The sequence below is a fragment of the Ictidomys tridecemlineatus genome, chromosome 3 (genome assembly GCF_052094955.1).
Source record: "Ictidomys tridecemlineatus isolate mIctTri1 chromosome 3, mIctTri1.hap1, whole genome shotgun sequence".
In the NCBI taxonomy this organism is placed as follows: Eukaryota; Metazoa; Chordata; class Mammalia; order Rodentia; family Sciuridae; genus Ictidomys; species Ictidomys tridecemlineatus.
The window spans coordinates 40,797,219-40,817,867 of record NC_135479.1 but is presented as its reverse complement, the minus strand read 5'-3'; the positions used below and the strand labels follow the sequence as shown (position 1 = coordinate 40,817,867).

At 34.8% G+C, this 20,649-nt stretch overlaps 1 protein-coding gene across 12 annotated transcripts in view; it reads left to right on the top strand.

Moving 5' to 3' along the window:
* Nucleotides 1-20,649, top strand: part of Nf1 (neurofibromin 1) — a 252,535-nt gene that overhangs the window by 150,577 nt on the left and 81,309 nt on the right. The gene's annotated exons all lie outside the window — the stretch shown is intronic.

Genomic DNA, 20,649 nt, shown 5'->3' with positions numbered 1-20,649 from the left:
CCTCTATATCCCCAATCCTCTTTGGTTAAATACCACCTACATAGTTTTTTCTCTTATACCTTTAATATAAACATCTGAGTTTCAATTGAATTTTGCAAACATTTAAAAGACAAATGTGGTATTTTGCTTATTTTGGCATTTAATAAGGAAGTAAGTACATAGTTTTTTATAAGGAAGGAAACTATCATATAATGTTTAAACTTATATAGTCAAAATCTGCAAACAACCAAACCATACCAGGATAATGATAATTTCTTAAATAGTAAGTTGAAATAAATTTTATTTTCCTAGTGTGCTTATCATTCAGCAGATAATAAGGAACCAAGATAAAAATGTAGGCTGTTCAACAGGTTCACTTCAGCCTGAATACACACAAAATAGTAAAAAGCCTACATAGGAAAGAAAGTGAATGTTGAACATTGCATTGAGTATTGTGCTACCATTTATTACATTCATTGTTGTTATAACTGTCTTTGGGGTCATTGCTGATGTTTGGTTTGTTTTGGAACTCTGGATCATCTTGGAACTCGGGATCATCTTGGAACTTGGGATCATCTTGGAACTCTGAGTCATCTTGGGATTCTTGATATCTGGACTTCTCATAGGATAATGCTTGGTCCCAAGACTTTGGTTTGTCTTGGGGTTTGGGCTCATGCTGGAATTCGGGCTCATAGAAACTGAGGTCGTAGATGTTGAAACTGTTCCCGTAATGTGAATAAACACGAGGAGCAGGCTGGTGATGAGTGCCTTGAACATCATTTTTGTCTGCTTTAAAATAATTATATAAATTTCATCTATGTCTTAGACAACAAATAGACAAGCATATATCCTTGATTGTGTTTATTTAGTACATTCATGTTATGCCAGTGTGCTTTTACACTGTTAGTGAGCAAATGAAAAGCTTTCCTTCTCAACATCTGCTGACATAAGCCCATTTTCTATCTAGGGTCACCACTTAGGGTATAAACAATCTAGAGTAAAGAGGGCTTAATTCAGTTTTCCTTTTTTAATAAAAGGGAAGCTAAATTAAACACTATATATCTGGTATAAGTATGGGGACTTCCTTTCAGATTAATATATATAGTAGAGTTGAAAGGTTAATAAAATAGGTACTTGTCACTCTATTTTTCTATATGCTTAACAAAACACTGTTGAAATCTTGTTCCCAGGATGTGTTGTCCCCAACTGTGAACTGTTTGCTAATCTTGTTCCCAGAATGTGCTGTCCCCAACTGCCAAACTGCAGGATGCACTCCCTCACTGCTCACTGGCCCTGACCCATCAATGAACTTCCCTCCCTGCCCTCTCCAAGAAAAGTATATAAGCTCTGCTCAAGCGGTTCTCAGGGCTCTATCTCTCTTTGCTATAGAGAGCTCGGGCCCCAGCATGCTGGTCTCCAAATAAACCCACCCTTCTGCTGTTGCATAAGACAGTCTCTTGTGGTCTCTTCCTCGACGTTTCGCCGGTCCCTTACAGAGTAAGGGCCAAAGAATGATAGACAGTTTCAGAGTGTAAAAAATAAATAATGAAATAAATGTTGACTTTTTTTTCTTTCTTTAGACTTCTGTTGGCTTTTATTCCAACAATTTAAGGTTTAATTCCAACAATTTAAGGTTTAAGCTTAGGTCACAATTAGGGTATTCATTCTAAATGTTTACACCCAACACTAAAAGAGGATTTCTCCCAGTGCTTGGGATGTCCTTCATTTTTTGCCTTAAAAAAAAAAAAAAAAGTGGTTTCTGGAGAATCTCCTAGCTTTTAAGATAAAAGGAAACTTAGAATTGATCAAAATCAATTCCTTTGTTATTCAAATGAGCTCACACAAGAGGAATAACTTGCCTGAGTATACCAGAGCTAGAACTTGAGTTTTAGTTCAGTGTTTTTTAGTGGTTGTGGACTGTGAAGACATAGTAGATTCTATACCAAAAGTTTAATGCAAACCATTTTTAAAGTAAGGATAATTTTTTTTTATCCTCTATTTAAATCTAATGGCTTACTAATATATAGCCCTTTCTGGACATGATTATTATAATTTTTTAAACTTAAAATTTAAACTTTTATTTTAGAAATTTAATATATACTAAAAGTTATATTTACCTCTAATAAGTAATCGAGAAAAATGTCAAATTAATATTACCTTTTGATTGTTTTGTTTTGCTTTGTTTTCAAAGGTTGAGAAGTCAGCCTTTCTCTGGTATCCTGGAGAATCTGATTCTGATGGGGATTTCTAACTCACTACATGCTATTTAAATATACTTAATGAGCAAGTCACATGTTTGAAACTTGACCTGCTATTTGCTGTTTGGAAGTATCCAACTGAGAATTTTCCAAATAACTGGTGTAAATAGGTAGACTTTGGCAGAGATTAAGGCATTTAAATAAAGTCTTTTACAATCTGTTCATTTAGTTAAAGAACCTAGTGAATACCATGTTGTTATTCCTCTTATCTGTGTATATACATTAATGAATTTCTTCACTGGATTGACTCTAAATACATGAATACACTCTTTTGTGGGTATGAGTAGCGTGATTTAAAATCAAATAAGTATGTTAAAGATAGATAATCTTCTTTTTTTTTTCTGTTAGGCATCTGGGTGTATGTTTATAGGATAGTTTCTAGTTATGAATATTTTGAAGTTTAAAAAAATAATTTAGGAATTATTGGGATACATTCCAGTAATTTAATTTTGGGTAAATAAAGTAGTCTTTTTTGTTTGTTTGTTTTGTTTTAGTTATAGGTGGACACAATACCTTTGTTTTATTTTTATGCGGTGCTGAGGATTGAACCCAGTGCCCTGCATGTGCTAGGCGAGTGCTCTACCACTGAACCTCAACTCCAGCCCCAAATAAAATAATCTTAAGAAGTTAAACTGTATTTCTATGAGACTTAAACTAAGAATTGCATATGATTTTATAAAGTTGTGTATGTGTTTGTATTAAATCACCAAACCACTTGCCTTGAAGACGTTAAGGAAATTCTTTACAGGAATTTTGTGTTTTGATTAGTTCTTTTCCTTGATAACAGTGTATAAGGAAGTTGGTTGTGTTGTGCTCATGTTTTCATCATACTGGCTAGCACTTTTTAAGTATTATAGGGCTGTGAACAATAGTGTTGGCATACAAGGAAATTGCTTTTTAAATGGCAAAAGTACAAGTCAATACATGTTCCTCACTTGTTTTATTTTGCTGTAAATTTTTTTTCTTGTGAATGAATAGAACAACTGCCTGCTAAATCTTAATTTATATGGTACATGTAATAAGTTTACTTAACTGGAGGTTAGTGTGCTCAGACCTAAGAAGTAAACAAAAGAAGCCTCTTGGCAACCAGAGTAAATATTAAAATTAGACTTCTAAGATAATGCTCAGGAGTTTGATACTGTGCTTTCTCCATCTACTTAGTCATTCTTGCTTTGGGGACATACATAGTTGATAATAGTAATATTTTTGCCCAGAGCTGACTGTCAGCATGACTTATTTTGCTAATTCTGATCTTTTGAGTACTAAACTTACACAATACTTTATTGTGCTTCAAAAACTTCATACTCGCTTTATGTAAAATTCAGTATTTTCTCCTTCCTACTCTTGGATCCAGATGTGTTCTCATAATCTCTTAACCACATCATCACCTAGCCAAATAACTCTCTAGCCTTGGATTTCTCATTGTCTTCTCATTCTTATTAATTTTAAGCTTCCTGGACATTTTGATGATGAATAAATAACATTTTAATATCTGAACTTTCCAGCACTCAGATATTCCCAAACAAAAATCATTTGCCAATTGTTTAAGCCTTTAAAGACTTCCTTTTTTTTGTATGTGCAGCCTCCCTCATCTTCCCAAAGTACTTTTCTTCCTTGTTCAAAACTATAACTCTAGGTTTAATTCTGATGTCAGTACCTTTTATGTGAGCCTTCCCTAATTGTACACTTCAGAATCAGTCATATTAGGCTTTTATACTTAGCATCACCTACTCAAGCAGGTCTTTCAACTCATGCAGGATAGACATCAAATACAGCTAATAGAGAGGTGGAAAGAATCATTTGTTGCATTGATTAGTATAGCAGGGTGGCTACCCCAAATCAGAGTAGCCAGGCAGCAAAGTAACCGCTCCATAGACAGAGTGGCAAGGAAGTCAAAGGGCAAACAATATTATACAGTTGTAGACCAGAAATTTGCATATATATACATACATATTTATATGAATGTGTATATTTATGTTTATAAATATATAAATTTATAATATATAAGTTGCATATTTATATATGTAGCAATATTTATGATTGTGTTGTAATCTTAGCACTTCTGTGCTATTTTGTATATGATGTAAAATATGTCCAAAATTGTGTCAACCCACCTCCACTCTCCCAGTATATTTTAATGCAAAAATCCATTTAAGTACAGTTTTATTCAAGAGGTTATGGTCTGACTTGCTTGCATTAGTTTTTATGTTTTCTTCTTGTTTGTCTTGAACAGTGGATAATTGGGGGAGGCCTTTTATTTTTACTTTTTATCTTAAGCATAAAGTATGCAGTGCTTTTTCTTTTAACAGTCTCCAACTTTAACTTTGTATTTCTTGTTCCTGCCATTTATCTTAAAGATAGAATAAGTAGTGCCTTTCTGTTGACTGTCACCAACTTTTAGTCCTATATTACTGCCTTACACAGAGTCTGTTTTTTACTATTAAAGGTATTTTAAATTGTTTTTTCACCATATTCTGACTTGTATTCCTCTTATCTTCTAGCATAGTGAATGCTTATAAAGATCAGGATACAATAAATATTGGAGTCGATTGAAAAAATTTCTTCATGTCTGAGGACTGATATAATTAATAATGTCTACAGTAATAAGAGGCATTTGGTCATTTGTGGGTTTTCCCTGCATTTTAAACATAAATTTGCAAGTTGTAGACTTGAATTTAAAAATTCTTTCTATACTTTCTGTCTCCTGTTTTGTGGATCATATACACATTCATAATCCCTTATCTGTAATTCTGGAATTCCAGATCCCCTGGAAACTTAGTTTTTTTTAAAAAAAAGTTTGGCACTAAAATTTATTTGGAACATTTTACTTGCATTGGTGTGAGGTTTTTTTTTTTCCTTTATTCCTATAATCTTAGTATACTTAGTGTTAATTTTGACATGCTGTTCCAGTTTCACTGGAATAGTATATACTGCATAATAAGGCATATCTGGACTTATCTTTCTGGGCACATCACTGTACTCCTAGCATCCTTGTAATTAGGTAGTATTTGTGCAGCAAATAAATGTAGGTTCCAGTGATATATATCATTTCAGGCCTGGTGTCTAACCTCATACCAATCATCCATTCTTGCTTTCCTCTATGAATGTCTATTAGAAACACAAGATTGAGTGGAAGGCATCTCCAGGACCCTATAAGACAGTAGAACTACCAGGTGATATGATGTAGGTAAAAAATAAAACTTTTATTGTCTTAGCCAGTGATATTTTGGGGTTATTTGTGACAGAAATTAGTCCGGGATGACTAATATAACTTGAGTGCTGGGTAACTTGCCTTTGCCTTTCTACATTCACTCTGTTTTTCAGAGGCTGACCTCTTTGGAGGACATTGTTGGGCTTCTCTTTTCCCTGCATTCCAATTGGCCATTAGGGAATATAAACAGGGTATTGGAGGGAAGAAAGAAAAATTGGGGTATGTATTCCCTTGGCTCCCTTCCTGGAGGGTTCTCTCTGCTGCTTGCATCTCTCTATGAGGATTTTGGGTTTTGTTGGGTAATCTTTTCTATGTCTGCGTTCTGGTAATTGCTCACTCTTAACCTCTACTTCAGGTATAGGATCTCACTATATTTTGTAGTTTCCTTAAATCATGTCTTCTTTATACATAATCTCTTATGTCCCAATTTGAATGTGCTTCTGTTTCCTACTAAAATCCTAACTGCTTTAACCCTTCCTAAATCTGAACAAGTCTAAATACAGAAATACATTTTGCTTCAAAGGGTACCTTCAAATAAGGGGTTGTAGATCCATACCAAGTTTGTAGATTTATAGTATTAATTGTAATATTTTTATGGCATGTATTAGACTTTTAATGTTTGAAATGAATTTATGTATGCATACTTTCCTAAAGGCAGTTCAGGTTTCAGGATTTAAAATTTTATTATACTAAAAATGGGGTTTTGCCTATATTTAAAATTAGAACATTCAAAGCATTATAGTATTATATAGCACTGAAAAGTGACTTTAAATGTGGATATAACCAGTGAAAAATGACTTGATTTTTAAAAGATACTTTGTTTTTATTCCTCTCTCTTGGATAATGGTATCCCCATCTCCCCTGAGGTTTAAATAGAAACCTGCCTTTACCTGCTCTTACCAGATACATCTCGTAAGTCATTAAGTCTTGTTGATTTGCTTCAGAAATTTTTTTATTTTTTACCCTCATATTTACAGACTCAGTAGTGTTTTTATTGTTGTTAAATTCTTTTATTTAAATATGCCTTTAATTAATTTATTTATTTTTTATGTGGTACTGAGGATCGAACCCAACCCCAGCACCCCCAGACTCAGTAGTTTTGTTCATTGAGTAAGATGGAATTGATAAACTTGTTTGTGAAGGACCAGATAGTGTGAGAACCATTTTTAGCTTGCAGCATAGTGCTAATGGACTGTGTAGTTTGCTGACCTATGGCCTAGGCTTTTGTCGTATACCCTCCAACTTCCACATTTTTTCCCAGAATGATCTGTCTATAATATGAGCATAGCACTTTCAGGTAGATCTTTTATGTACTCTTGTTATATTTAAGGCATTTATATACCACTTTTGACATTTTTGTCATTTCTTCATAACCGCCTATGCTATTACATTCTCCAAATTTTTATTTGACTGTTTTCTTTAAAAGAAAATTTGTACTATAAATGGAAAGTATATTGATTCCATAACTAGAAATCCAGTAAACAACAAGTAACAGTAAAAAGAAATGTACAATTAGCAAATGCCTCTCTTTCTTTTGTATTGGGGATTGAACCTAGGGGTGCCTAACCACTGAGTCACATCCCTAGCCCTTTTTTATATTTTATTTAGAGACCAGGTTTCGCTGAGTTGATTAGGACCTTTATAAGTTGCTGAGGCTGGCTTTGAACTCTCCATCCTCCTGCATCAGCTTTCTGTGCCACTGGGATTATAGGCATGCACCAACACGCCCAGCTCCAACTCTTTTTAAACAGGATCTTGCTAAGTTACTTAGGGCCTCACTAAGTTGCTGAGGTTGGCCTCAAACTTGTGATCCTCCTGCCCCAGCTTCCTGGACTGCTTGAAATCCAGGCATGCGCCACCATGCCTGGCAAATGCCTATTTCATATACCACCAAATCATATATGTATCATATTTCAAAAAACCTGTGGTGTGGCTAGGTGTAGTGGTGTGCACTTATAATCCCAGTGACTTGGGAGGTTGATACCCTGTCTCAAAAAATAAAAAGGTCTAGTAGAGTGCCCCTGGGCTCAATCTCCAGTTCCAAAAACACAAAAACAAAACTCTTGTTTATAAGATAAACCTTTTGTTCCTTAGCATCTCATACAAGTCTCATACTGCTCACTTTACTTGCAAGATTGCTCAGCTAAGGGCTGGGGATGTGGCTCAAGCGGTAGCGTGCTCGCCTGGCATGCGTGTAGCCCGGGTTCGATCCTCAGCACCACATACCAACAAAGATGTTGTGTCCGCCGAGAACTAAAAAATAAATATTAAAAATTCTCTCTCTCTCTCTCTCTCTCTCTCTCTCTCTCTCTCTCTCTCTCTCTCTCTCTCTCTCTCCTTCTCACTCTCTCTTTAAAAAAAAAAAAAGATTGCTCAGCTAAAGCAAAAGATTCAAGTCATTCTGGTAAGAGGCTGGATGCTGGCCTTACATTCTGGAAGTCTGATGGTGCTGGCCCCAAGTAAACATATTTGAGCTTGGACTATTCTCAGGAAAGTACATTGATGATATACTGCAGAGGGTATCATCAGAGCAGATACTTTAAAAAAAAAAAAAAAGATCTAGGGATTGGCAAAGCTACAGAGGCAGCCCACTATATTGATCAAAAAAGTTTTAAAACCATTTGATTCAATTGGTCACTTAAATTGAATAATAGAAGCTGGGTTAACCATCATAGAGTATAAGAACATCTGTTAGAGGGATGCTCCAGATTTGATACCATATGCCTCACATTATGCACTAGCTATGCCCTCCTCTGCCATGCCCTGCCATGCATCCTTCAACTTCTACTTTTTTTTTTTTTAAAATACTGAACCAAGGAGCACATTACCACTGAGCTAAGTCCCCAGCCCTGCCCCCGCCCCTTTATTTTGTTTTTGTTTTTTAGAGGCAGGTTCTTGCATAGTTGCTTAAGGCCTCACTATGTTGCTGGGCTGGCTTTGAACTTGTGATCCTCCTGCCTTAGCCTCCTGAACCACTGGGATTGTAGGGGTGCACCACCACACCTGGCTCAACTTCTACTTTTGATTAAAGATCTTACTCCCTCTCCTCTGGAGGTTTTTTTTTTTTCAGTTTTATTTAGATATCATTCACAAATCATAAAATTCACCCCTTTAATAAACATATACAAGGTAGTGATTTTTTTTAACATTTCAGAGTGGTGTATTTATCACCACTAACTTTAAATATTTTCATTATTCCCAAAATAAACCCTATAATCATTTGCAGTTACTCCCCTTTCATCCCCCTCCCTAACACCTGGCAATTAATAATTACTTTCTATGGATTACATGTTCAGATATTTCATATAAATGGAATCACACAATGTGTGCTGTTTTGTGACTTGCTTCTTTTACTTTATATAAAATGTTTTCAGTGTCCACCTGTCATTTATAAGAACTTTATTTACACACACACACACAACACACACACACACACACACACACACACACACTAGTAGTAGATGGACACAATACCTTCATTTTGTTTATTTATTTTTATGTGGTGCTGAGGATTGAACTCTGTGTCTTACATGTACAAGGCGAGCACTGTACTGCTGAGCCCCAGCCCCAGAACTTCCTTTTTTTTAATAGCTCAGTAATATTCCATTGTATGGGTATACCACATTTTATTTGTCCATTCATCTTTCACTTGAAATTGCTTCCATATTTTGGCTGTTATGAATAGTGCTACTATAAATATTTATGTATTAATTTCTATGTGAACCTATATTTTCATTTTTTTAGATGTATCTAAGAGGGAAATTTCTGGGACGTATAGTAATTCAAAGTTTTACCTCTAAAGAACTATCATGCTGTTTTCTAAAGTGATCATGTCTGTACTTTCACAATGGCAGTATAAAAGTTTTTCCACATATAAAAGTTTCTTCACATCTAAAAGTTTCTCCACATCTAATTTCTCTACATCCTTACCCAATACTTGGTATTAGATCTATGTAGACAAATTTTGATTAAATCCCTCCTCTACTAAACCAGAGTAAGTTTATTGGTTTTTTGATACCTCGGATTGAACCCAGGGGTGCTTAACCACTAAGCCACATCCTCAGCCCTTTTTATTTTTTATTTTGAGATAGGGTCTTGCTAAGTTGTTGAGTCTGGCTTTGAACTCCAGATCCTCCTGCCTCAGCCTCCCAAGCTGCGAGGATTACAGGTGTGAACCACCATTAATTAGTAAATAACATGGCCACCTTCAAATATAATTTTTCTGTTTACACATTGGACTTTTAGCTCCTAGGTCTTACATGCCTTTATCTGGGTACTCAGAAAATCTAGCAGAATATGTGGCATTTCATACAACATTTAATAAATGAATCTAGGTTTAAATTATTATCTATTTATAATTATTCATTGATAGGATTAAAAGTAATTTTTTTTTATAGAAGCTAATTACCAGCTTTAAATATAGACATAGATGATTGTAGTTTGAATAAAGGATACTGGATTTCATTCTAGTGATTAGAATTGAGCCAAAAGATTTATTGAATGGCTTTGTTTTCTGTGATTCTTGGTTTACAGAAGTACAGTAGCTTTGGGTGTTAATGAAACAAGGCTTCACTTTGTTAAACAAAGATGATTTAGTGTTTGTTACATACTGAAGAATCGAGGGTTATGACTGGACACATACGAAAAAAGATGGTTAGTGACTGCAGTTCATCTACTGCTTTATAAAAACAGAGCTGGGGATTGAACTCAGGGGCACTCAACCACTGAGCCACATCCCCAGCCCAATTTTGTATTTTATTTAGAGACAGGGTTTCACTGAGTTGCTTAGTGCTTCACTGTTGCTGGGGCTGGCTTTCAATTTGGGATCTACCTGTTGCCTCTGGAGCTGCCAGGGTTACAGACATGCACCACCACTCCCCAAAACAGTTATTTTTTTGAACCAACTATGGTTCACCTCTTTTAGGTAAGTATGTAATCCTTGAAAGAAAATAATCCTGAGAGATATCTACAAGACTTGATTATTTTGAACATCTAGAAAACTTCTAAAACAAGCATGTAAGAATAAATACATCCGGGCTGGGGTTGTGGCTCAGCAGTAGAGAGCTAGCCTAGTATGTGCAAGGCCCTAGGTTCAATCCTCAGCACCACATAAAAATAAATGAATGAATGAATGAATAAAAAAAGTTGTTGTTTCCAACTGCAACTAAAATAAAGAATAAATACATCCAAATGAATGTTATTCCCTACAGAATAGTCACAGGTGGAGGCGATATACTTACTTCAAACCATGCTATCTTACAGTACATCATTTTAGAGAAATAATGTTTTGGAAGTGCTGCCAAAGTCTGAAGCACATTATTTTAGAATGTAGTAAGAAAATTTTCAAAGTTGAAAGCATTTTGGTAAACAAAACACCAAGTTTAGTAATACTGTTTCTTTGTTTTGTTTTGGTTTGGTTTTCATGTGGAAGGTTTTTGTTTTGGTTTGGTTTTATGCAGTATTGTAGGGAATTGATAAGACTCTCTACCACTGAGCTACATCCCCAGCCTTTTTAAATTTTGAAACAAGGTCTTGCTAAATTGCTGAAGCTGGCTTCAAATTTGTGATCTTCCTGCCTCAGCCTTGATAGTTGCTGGGATTACAGGCATGCACCACCATACCCTGCTTAAAATGAGGGGTTTTTCTTGGTGTAATTACAAACTGGTTCTGAGTGGTATTTGAAAAAGGCCCCAGAACATTTTCAGTAATGCTGATATTATTGAAATAAAAATAAGACTAGTCACCATGATTTCTTTGACAAACTAGTAAGCACTTTAGGAGTATTATTATTTATGTTCAAAGTTAAAGTCAATTTACAGTCATCTTATAGTTAATACATGAATATAGATATTTTACTAGTTTCAAGTGACTCCTTGATTCTTTGATTTAATGTAACTTTTTTGTTTTGTGGTACTGGGAATTGAACCCAAGGCTCACACATATTAAACAAGTACTCTACCATTGAGTCACATCCCCAAACTTTCAATTAATTTGGATATGTCTTACAGAAACTTGGGCTTTCAAATGTCTCTAAGTTTATATCTAATAATCTGCAGCTTTCTTATAAAATTTACAGTCAGAACAAAAGACTCATAGTATTTCATGAAAGTATGACATTAAGCAAGAGGGATTTGATGTGATCATAGTAGAAAAGCCATACTTGTTGAAATATCCTATAAAATAGATGAAATTATTTTTAAATAGTTATTTGCTTTCTTTATTTGTCATTGGTATGAGGAAATACAACGGAATAGATAAAGTCTAAGTAATAAAACGGGTAGATGCCTGTGGCTATGTGCCAGATACTCTTAATACTATATAACATCTCAGATGTGATAATGGTAGCTGAGGCTTTGGTTAGCAGTTGAGGGCTTTTTCAGTGGTTACTATGGTATATGGCATCCTTTTCCCCCTTACATGCTTTTGGGTTTTTTCCCCTTTCTTTCTTGATGAAAAGCCATTAGATCTTTGTTTCTTTTCTGTCGAGGCAAGCATTTAACAGACGTTTAAACTCCCTCAGTCGCAGAGTTCACTCAGTTTGTTTAAACTGTAATGTGACTATGGGCAACCAGAGTACACAAAGTGGAAAAACTATGTTTCCTGGTATGAGTATTTCATCAGATTAATTGATCCTTGGCCTTGTAATATTCATGCAAATATTCAAATATCTTATTTTTTATTGTTAACAAATCATATTTGTCATGGGGTAAATAAATAACAGATCTTTTAAATAAAAAGCCAGTTATTTGAAGCACAACTCAAGAGGGCAGATACATGGGAAATTGTACCATATGGGTTCAGTCATTTAAAAATATATATATATTAATTGTAGATGGACACAATACAATACCTTTGTTTTATTTATTTATTTTCCCAGCCCTGGTTCAGTCATTTTTGTTCCTACTCTTGTTAATTATCCAAGAATCTCTTATACAGGGAACAGTAGTAATCATTAAAATGTTTATGGAGCAATAGTAGAACGAATATGACATCATTACCCTATGTACATATGACTACATGACCTGTGTGATTCTGCATCATGTACCACCAGAAGAATGAGAAATTATATTCCACTTATGTTGTGTCAAAATGAATTCTACTGTCATGTATAACTAATTAGAACAAATTTTTATATGATTTAATCTACTTCTTAAAACACTGTGGCATACATTTTTAAATATATATATACGTGTGTGTGTGTGTGTGTGTTAATCAAAAGACACAGTCATTTATGAGATTGTTATAACACAGAATATAGGTTATAAAGTGCTTTTTTTGGTACTGGGGATTGAACTCAGGGGCATTCAACCACTGAGCCACATCGCCAGCCCTATTTTATATTTTATTTATAGACAGGGTCTCACTGAGTTGCTTAGTGCCTCACTATTGCTGAGGCTGGCTTTGAACTTGGGATCTTCCTGTCTCAGCTTCTGGAGCTGTTGGGATTAAAGTTATGTGCCATCGCGCCTATAAAACTTTTTGTCATGTTGTTTCTATTAAACCACAATGTTCTTTGTGTTTAGAATGTACTTTGAACAGACAAAAACCAAGCAATATGTGTGTTTCATTTTCATACTTCAAGCTCATCAGTAACTTTGAGTAAATTCAGAATCTCAAGCCAGGAATTCTAAGTAGGGATAAATGGGTGTATTTATCCTATGTATCTCCCTTAGTTCTTAAATATATTTAATGGACTGGGGGCTGTTGAACCAAAATGGCATGTTTTAAAGTTGAGCTTCTTAAAAACCTCATTTGTCACAGTTTTCAAAGTGTGAAACAAACTAACCTGCTTAACACATTATTAACACATTGAAGTAATATGTTTTTACTTCCCTGACTGACTTCCCTTGGACAGTTTATGGCACTGAATTGTTCACAAGTCATCAGGCTTAATAATTATTAATTATTAATTATCTGAGATTGTTTCAAGCATAACTCTCCACTGCTCATGGCTTCTTATTTGACAAATAGTAGCCTACCCAATCCTTCATTCTTTTATTTACTCTCTTTCTCAGGACTTTTATGCTAAAACTGACCCTAGAATAAGACTTGGAGGTTTGACTTGGTCTATCTTCATTAGGTTATTGTTAAGTCTACTAGTCACATCTTTGATTTTGTTTTTTCATTCTGTTTTTATTTATAGGCTCAGATAAAGCTGGTCAAAAAAAGAAACTTGGGAGGGAGCGATAGATAAGCTAAAATTAAAATGATGAATATTGGTAAGAAGAGGGAAAAGAGTATAGCACATAGGACGTGCAGAATCTCAGAAAGCCTGGTGGCAAGGGAGTGCATGGTAAATTGATAGATAGAAATAAGTTTTGCTTTTTTGAACTATAGAATATGCGGGGACTGGTATTTAAAAAAAATTAAAATAGTATCATTAAAGGAAGCTAGGGTCTAGTCATAAAGTAAGCCATCATCTGAGATAGGGAAAATTATTGAAGATTTGGTTTGTTGCTGTTTATAAGAACTTGTCTGCTAAGATTTGTTGGGGAAGGATTCCTGTCTGCAATTGGCCATGTAGAGCTAAATTAAGCTAATATAGTATGTGTGTGCTTTGAAGAATTTTTTTTGTGCCTTTGTATTTCTGATTATTATTATTATTTTTTTTTAGTGACTCTTTGTATTTCTCATCTTTAAATTTCTAGTTGTTTGACCATACCTATCTGTTCACACATTATCTAGCCTCTTTGCATTTCTCTCGTTTTCCTACTCATCCTAGATTCCTTGGACAGATTCTCCAATAGTTATTTTTCTTAGATCCATTCCATTTTTCCAGGACAAGGCAGGTAATAAGACATACTTAATATACTATGTTTCCTTTTTGGTATATATATTTTTTATTTTTCCTCATTTTTATTAGTACATTATAGTTGTACATAATGGTGGGATTTATTGTTACATATTCATATATACATGCAGACTGTATAACAATATAATTTGGCCAATATCACTCTCCAACACTTTCCCCCTTCCTCCCTGGTTATGTTTCTTCTAGTTGTTTTCTTTTTCCTTCCTCCACCGACATTGATTCTAGGTGTGCTCTATCACAAATTCAAAATTGGAAAATAGTCCAATTTAATGCTCGTTTTATTCATTTATTTTGGTACTGGGGATTTAACCCAGAGGTGCATCCTGGGTTAAAGACAGATACACCAAGTCAAACCTCCATTGAGGAACATCCCCAGCCTTTTTCATTTTTTCTTTTGAGTCAGGATCTCACTAAGGTTGAGGCTGACCTTGAACTTGTGATCCTCCAGTCTTAGTCTCCTAAGTCCCTGGGATTATAGGCATGCATCACCACTCCTGGCTCTTTTTGTTTTTTGATTTTGAGGCAGGATCTCAGTATATTGCTGAGGCTTAAGTTGCTGAGCTTGCCATTCCCCTTCCTCAGTTGCTTGAGTAGCTGGAATTACAGGCATGTACTATGGTTCTTAGCTTCTTTTATTGTTTTCATAAAGTTATATAGCTTGTGTGTTAATAGCGTGTAATTTTTGCTTATCTAATATTTGCATTTTCCACATTTCAATCTTTAAAAAAACTTATTATTATTGGTCACATAATATTTAGGTTAGAGTGTTGACATTTACTTAGTTTCCTGATGGTTAATATGTGGCACTGTTTCTATTTTCCTTGCTGTTAGAAATTCTAATATGTTGTTGGACTGGAGATATAGCTCAATTCCAGTAGTGGAGTTCCTGCCTATCATGTGCAAGACCCTGGGTTCAGTCCCCAGCACTAAGGCAGAGCGTGTATGCAAGTAAGCAAGAAAGCAGTGGTTTTTCTAGAATTTGGGGTTGTGACTAATTTGATAGATTGCTCTCAAAAGAATTGTACCAGGATGTGAATGTGGCCATTTCATTATACCATCTGTAATTTAGCGTTTTATTACTTTAAAAAAATTGCTTGTTGTTTTAATAGTAGGAAATGGCATCACATTTTTATTGTTTCTTAGTTGGGTTGGTCAGCTGTATTCCCATAATAGTTATTAACCCCCCAGTGCCCTGTCTTGTAAACATCCTATTTGTGTCCATTTATCCCTTGTAAATCTTAACATTCTTACCCATTTCATAAACTCCTCTTAATAATCTCCTTTATGGTACTCTATTTGAGTATTTTTTATCAGGTTTGTTGTTAAAGCATAAAGAAATTTGAAGGCATTTTATAAATATTTTGCTGATTTGTGAATTTTTTCTTTGTCTAATTAAAAACCAAAAAAGCCTTCCACTCAGATTTACAAATGTTTTAAAATTCTTTTAATTTTATGCTTTTCTTGTTAATATTATCTTTTATAGTCCACTATATTTGTGGATCACATGAATCGAGCATTCAATTGGACTATTTTCCAGTTTTTGTCAGCATATATTGATGCTTTTCTTTTTCTTTTTTTTTTTCTGATTTTGTTCTTTCTAAATTTAACCAAATTTGAGAAGTAGGCACAGAGCTAATTTGCTGGTATGGTATAACTAATGAGCAAAGCTTTATCATATATTGAGTTCTTATGTGTACTGTGTTCTGATTGTGTTATCATTTCTGTATTGTGTTTTTGTTGTCATTTTTGTTTTTGTTTTTTGGTGATACTAGAGATCAAGCCCAGGGCATTGTGCAAGCACTGAGCTACAGCCTCAAACCCTTCCTATTTTTATGTTATTACCCTCTGTATTAATTATGGTAGTTGATGCATGTTTTCCTCTTAGGAAAGGCTAAGATCCTCTCTCTTTCTTCCTTTTTCTGTTCTTTCTTATGTATTTCTCCAAACAATCTTATATATTTTATTTCCCAAAATATTCTCACTGTAATATTTGTCAGAATTGATTTAATCCATAGATTGTTGGAAATAGTTGCAGCTTTACAATATCCAGTCAAGATGTGTCTTCTATATTTAGCCTTGGTTATGCTCCAGGTACCAACTATATATTTGATTGAGTCGAAAGAATGGAGAGTGGCATGCGGTAGTGCATGCCTATAATCCCGGCGACTTGGGAGAGTGAGGCAGGAGGAGACTGAGTTCCAGCCTTGCTTCAGCAATTTAGAGAGGCCCTTTCTGTAAATAAAAAGGGCTGGGATTGTGACTTAATGGTAGAGAGCCCTGGGTTCAATCCCTAGTACTTGGGGGGGGGCTGGGGGGGGCTGGGGGGGTGAAGAGAGAATGATTGAATGAGTGAAGAATCCTTAGTTTACCATTTTAATCAAGTCTAGATACATACCTCTCAGTAATGTTTTCCAGCTTTTTCCCATTAGGTCCTGCATATTTCATGTGAATGTTGTTTCTTGGCATTGTATATTCTTATTTATTCATTCTCATATTCATTCTCTCTCTCTCTCTCTTTGTACCTGGGATGAGATCCAGGCATGCTTAATCATTGAGCCACATCCTCAGCCCTTTTTTATATTTTATTTAGAGACAGGGTCTCAGTGAGCTGCTTAAAGCCTCATTGAGTTGTTTAGGGCCTTGTTAAGTTGCTGAGGCTGACTTTGACTCCTTCTGCCTCAGCCATGGGGATTACAGGTGTGCACCACCACTCCTGGCAGCATCGTATGTTTTCTCATAATTTTCTAATTTTTTGCCAGCACAAAAGGAAACTAAGTATTTCCTTATTTATTTTGTCATTAGTTATTTAAAGAGATTCTGAGGAATCTCTTGGATAATTATTTCACTTGTCAATAATGATCTAGTTTCTTATTATCTTACAGTTTTATCTGTTGCTTCTGTGTTTTCCTGGAATTCACCAAATAATGTTAAAAAAGATTGCCATAGTGGAGCTGGGGTTGTAACTGAGTGGTAGAGTGCTTGCCTAGCACATGTGAGGCACTGGGTTTGATCCTTAGTACCACATAAAAAAATAAATAAGATAAATAAATAAAGGCATTGTGTTTATCTACAATTAAAAATATTTTTTAAAAAAGACTTCGATTAGTGGTTATCAATAATTTATATTCTCATTATCTCTCTCTCTCTCTCTCTCTCTCTCTCTCTCTCAGATGGACACAATATATTTTATTTTTTTTAATATGGTACTGAGGATCAAACCCAATGCCTCGTGCTAGGCAAGCCCTCTACCACTGAGTTACACCCCAGGGGCAGAGGACTTGCCTTGCATGCATGAGTCCCTGGGTTCAATCCCCAGCACCTCCAAAAAAAATAATAATAATTAAAAAATAATTGGGCTGGGGATGTGGCTCAAGCAGTAGCGCGCTCACCTGGCATGCGTGCGGCCCGGGTTCAATCCTCAGCACCACATACAAAACAAAGATGTTGTGTCCGCCGTAAACTGAAAAATAAATATCAAAATTCTCTCTCTCTCTCTCTCTCTCTCTCTCTCTCTCTCTCTCTCTCTCTCTCTCTCTCTCTCTCTCTCTCTCTTTAAAAAAAATAATAATTTACTTTTGGTAACATAGCTGAGATTTGCTGTTGCTCGTCCTCTTTAGGGGCTGGGGGAATCTCATGATGCTCTTGTACTGTGCCATTTGTACCAAAATGGATATTTATGTGTAACAAGGTCCATATAACTAATAACTAATTTTATTTTAATATAATTAATATAACTAATAACAAGTCTTATTTTCTCCATTTAAAAACAAAACCAAAACTTTAGTCTTCACCAGCATAACATTGACTGGTAGTTTGCAAATGCATGTTTGCATTCCTTATCTAGTTTTTAAAATATATTTTATAGGGAATGACTATAAAAGATTTTAAGTTGATTCTGACATTTTTACATTTTTAATGTCATTTAAAGGAATTTGTTGTTGCTTCATAGCCTCATTATGAAAAATTATTGAACAGCACATATTGGGTGATATGAATGATGCCATTTAATACTGAGAAAGAAACCACTATGTTATGTTAGCCCATTTTATAGATGAGGAAACTGACTTAGAGCAGTAAAGTAATTTGTTAGTTGTATAGCCAGAAGTTGGCAGTGGCTTATGAAATAGAACCACATTTCAGGGATAGGTGAGTGGAGATATATGTATGTTTATACATAACAATTCAACTTACTGTGGGATTAGGTTCCAGAAAACTCTTTGTAAGTTGAAAATATCACAAGTCAAAAATGCATTTAGGGACTGGGTTTATAGCTTTGTTTGTAGAGTGCTTGCCTTGTATGTATAGGGCCCTGGGTTCAATTCCCAGTAAAATATACACACACACACACACACAAATGTATTTAGTGTATTTAATCTACCGAACATCATAACGTTAGCCTAACTTTCAATGTGTGTAGAATACTTGCATTCACTTAAAGTTGGGCAGAATCATCAAACACAAAACCTATTTTATAATAAAGTTATGAATGTCTCATGTAATTTATTGAATACTGTACTGATTGTGAAAAGCAGAATGATTGGTAGGGGTACATTATCACACTTTTGTAAAGTTGAAAAATCTAAGTTTGAACAATCATAAGTCATATATATTGACATATACATACATATATCTGTATGTCTCATGAGCTTAAGGCATGAGAAAACTAATGCATTTTGAAATGTTTATGGAGTCCAGTAATACAGTACATAGGGGCAAATAATGAGCCCTCTCATTGATGATGAGTGTCTGATTTTCTTAGGGAAAAGTTTCTAATTTCTTTAAGACTGCATTTATACTTCTTCTTAAGGTCACAGAGTCTGAATAGTTGACATATATGGTATTTGTAAATTTACCAAGTTTTTCTTCCACATTTTATACACATATTAGTAGAATTGACATAATCCATAGGTAATCCTGATACTATAGTCCATAATTTTACTTCCTGCTACTTTTCTCCATAGGAATTCTGTGACAACATTGAGCCCTTGACGCCCTCAGAATAAAGGACAGTAACTTCTAAGAAACCCACTTCCTGTGGAATATAGTGCATGCTTTTTTAAAATAAGACATGTTGTGGTAGAGTAGGGATAATCTAAGTAATTAGCCTCTGCCATGCATAGTGAAAGTACTAGATCCGTATTTGGAAGACAGAAATGACAGCATACCCATTTGAAAAGGTAATATATTTTAACAATTTGGGGGACTTGTTCAAATAATTTGCCCTTGTCTTCATGGTGAGACTCCTTAATATGATAAGCCAGTTAAGGTAATAGGGCAGAATAATTCAAGAGCCACTGTCCTAGGTAGTATGAGGGACGAGTTGTTCTATTGAAGCTTAACTAATTTTTCCATGAAGTTTCTCCTTGAAAAGGAGAGGAAGAAGAGCGGTGCATGGACACATTAGAATGTTATTACTTTTCTTTATCTATGAATAGAAATGTTCTTAAACCTGGAGAGAATACTATCTGAATTTTAAAACTTTTTAGGAAGAAGCTTAAAAACTTCTTTTTGTACTCTCAGTCCAACTCTAGGAATGCTTGAAATTAGATTCTTCCTTATGTTTCACAAATTAAATACCTCATTTGAAGCTTATTCATTTCAGTTATGCTATCTTGAATTTTAATCTATCCTTCTTTCAGGGCTTCTTTTGCTGATTCTTGGCTATTTCTTGTGTTTGTCACCAATTCATAAGATAACTTATTTTTGTATTTGTAGAAAATTCTCAATTTTTTCTAAATGGAGTCCCAACGCAGTGTGATTAGAGTGTGAAATCCGTCCCATGTCCAGCCCTAGTCCCCCCCAGTCTATGGCTTTATTGTGTTTATTACTTGGTTATAGCACCAGAGAATTCCACCCCTTTTCCCCTTCTTCTTCTTCCCTGTCCCTCCTGCGGAATGGTCCAAGTTTTGCACTCTTGCAATAGTAGTAGGATTTAATTTTGTGAATATTAAGTTATTTTGTAAATGTTCTGTTAAATATGTACTTAAACTACTCCTTTATATGTCCTTAAACTAAAACTCTTCATTATATTGTGTTTTTCATGCTTAAATGCAAGAACAAAGTTAAATTTTCCTTATTAAAATGCAAAGCCTAGTGTCTTCTAGCCTTTTGAAGAGCTTTTGTTCATTATATAATCTGTAAAGTAGCCAAGAGTTCTTCAGAAGCAGGACATCATTTAGGTTTAATACAATTATGGCTTGTGTGTAAAATAATGTTGTGACTTAACTGTTTATACTTTAGTGGCAGAATCCTTAGTTCAATTCACCTTAAAGGCTTTACCAAGGTTCCTAAAAACAAAAATTATTAGGCATTTTGATTCTACCAAAGTTTACATGACTAGAAAGCTAAATGACACAGTTATAAGCATAGACCTTTTATTTTTTTCCCAG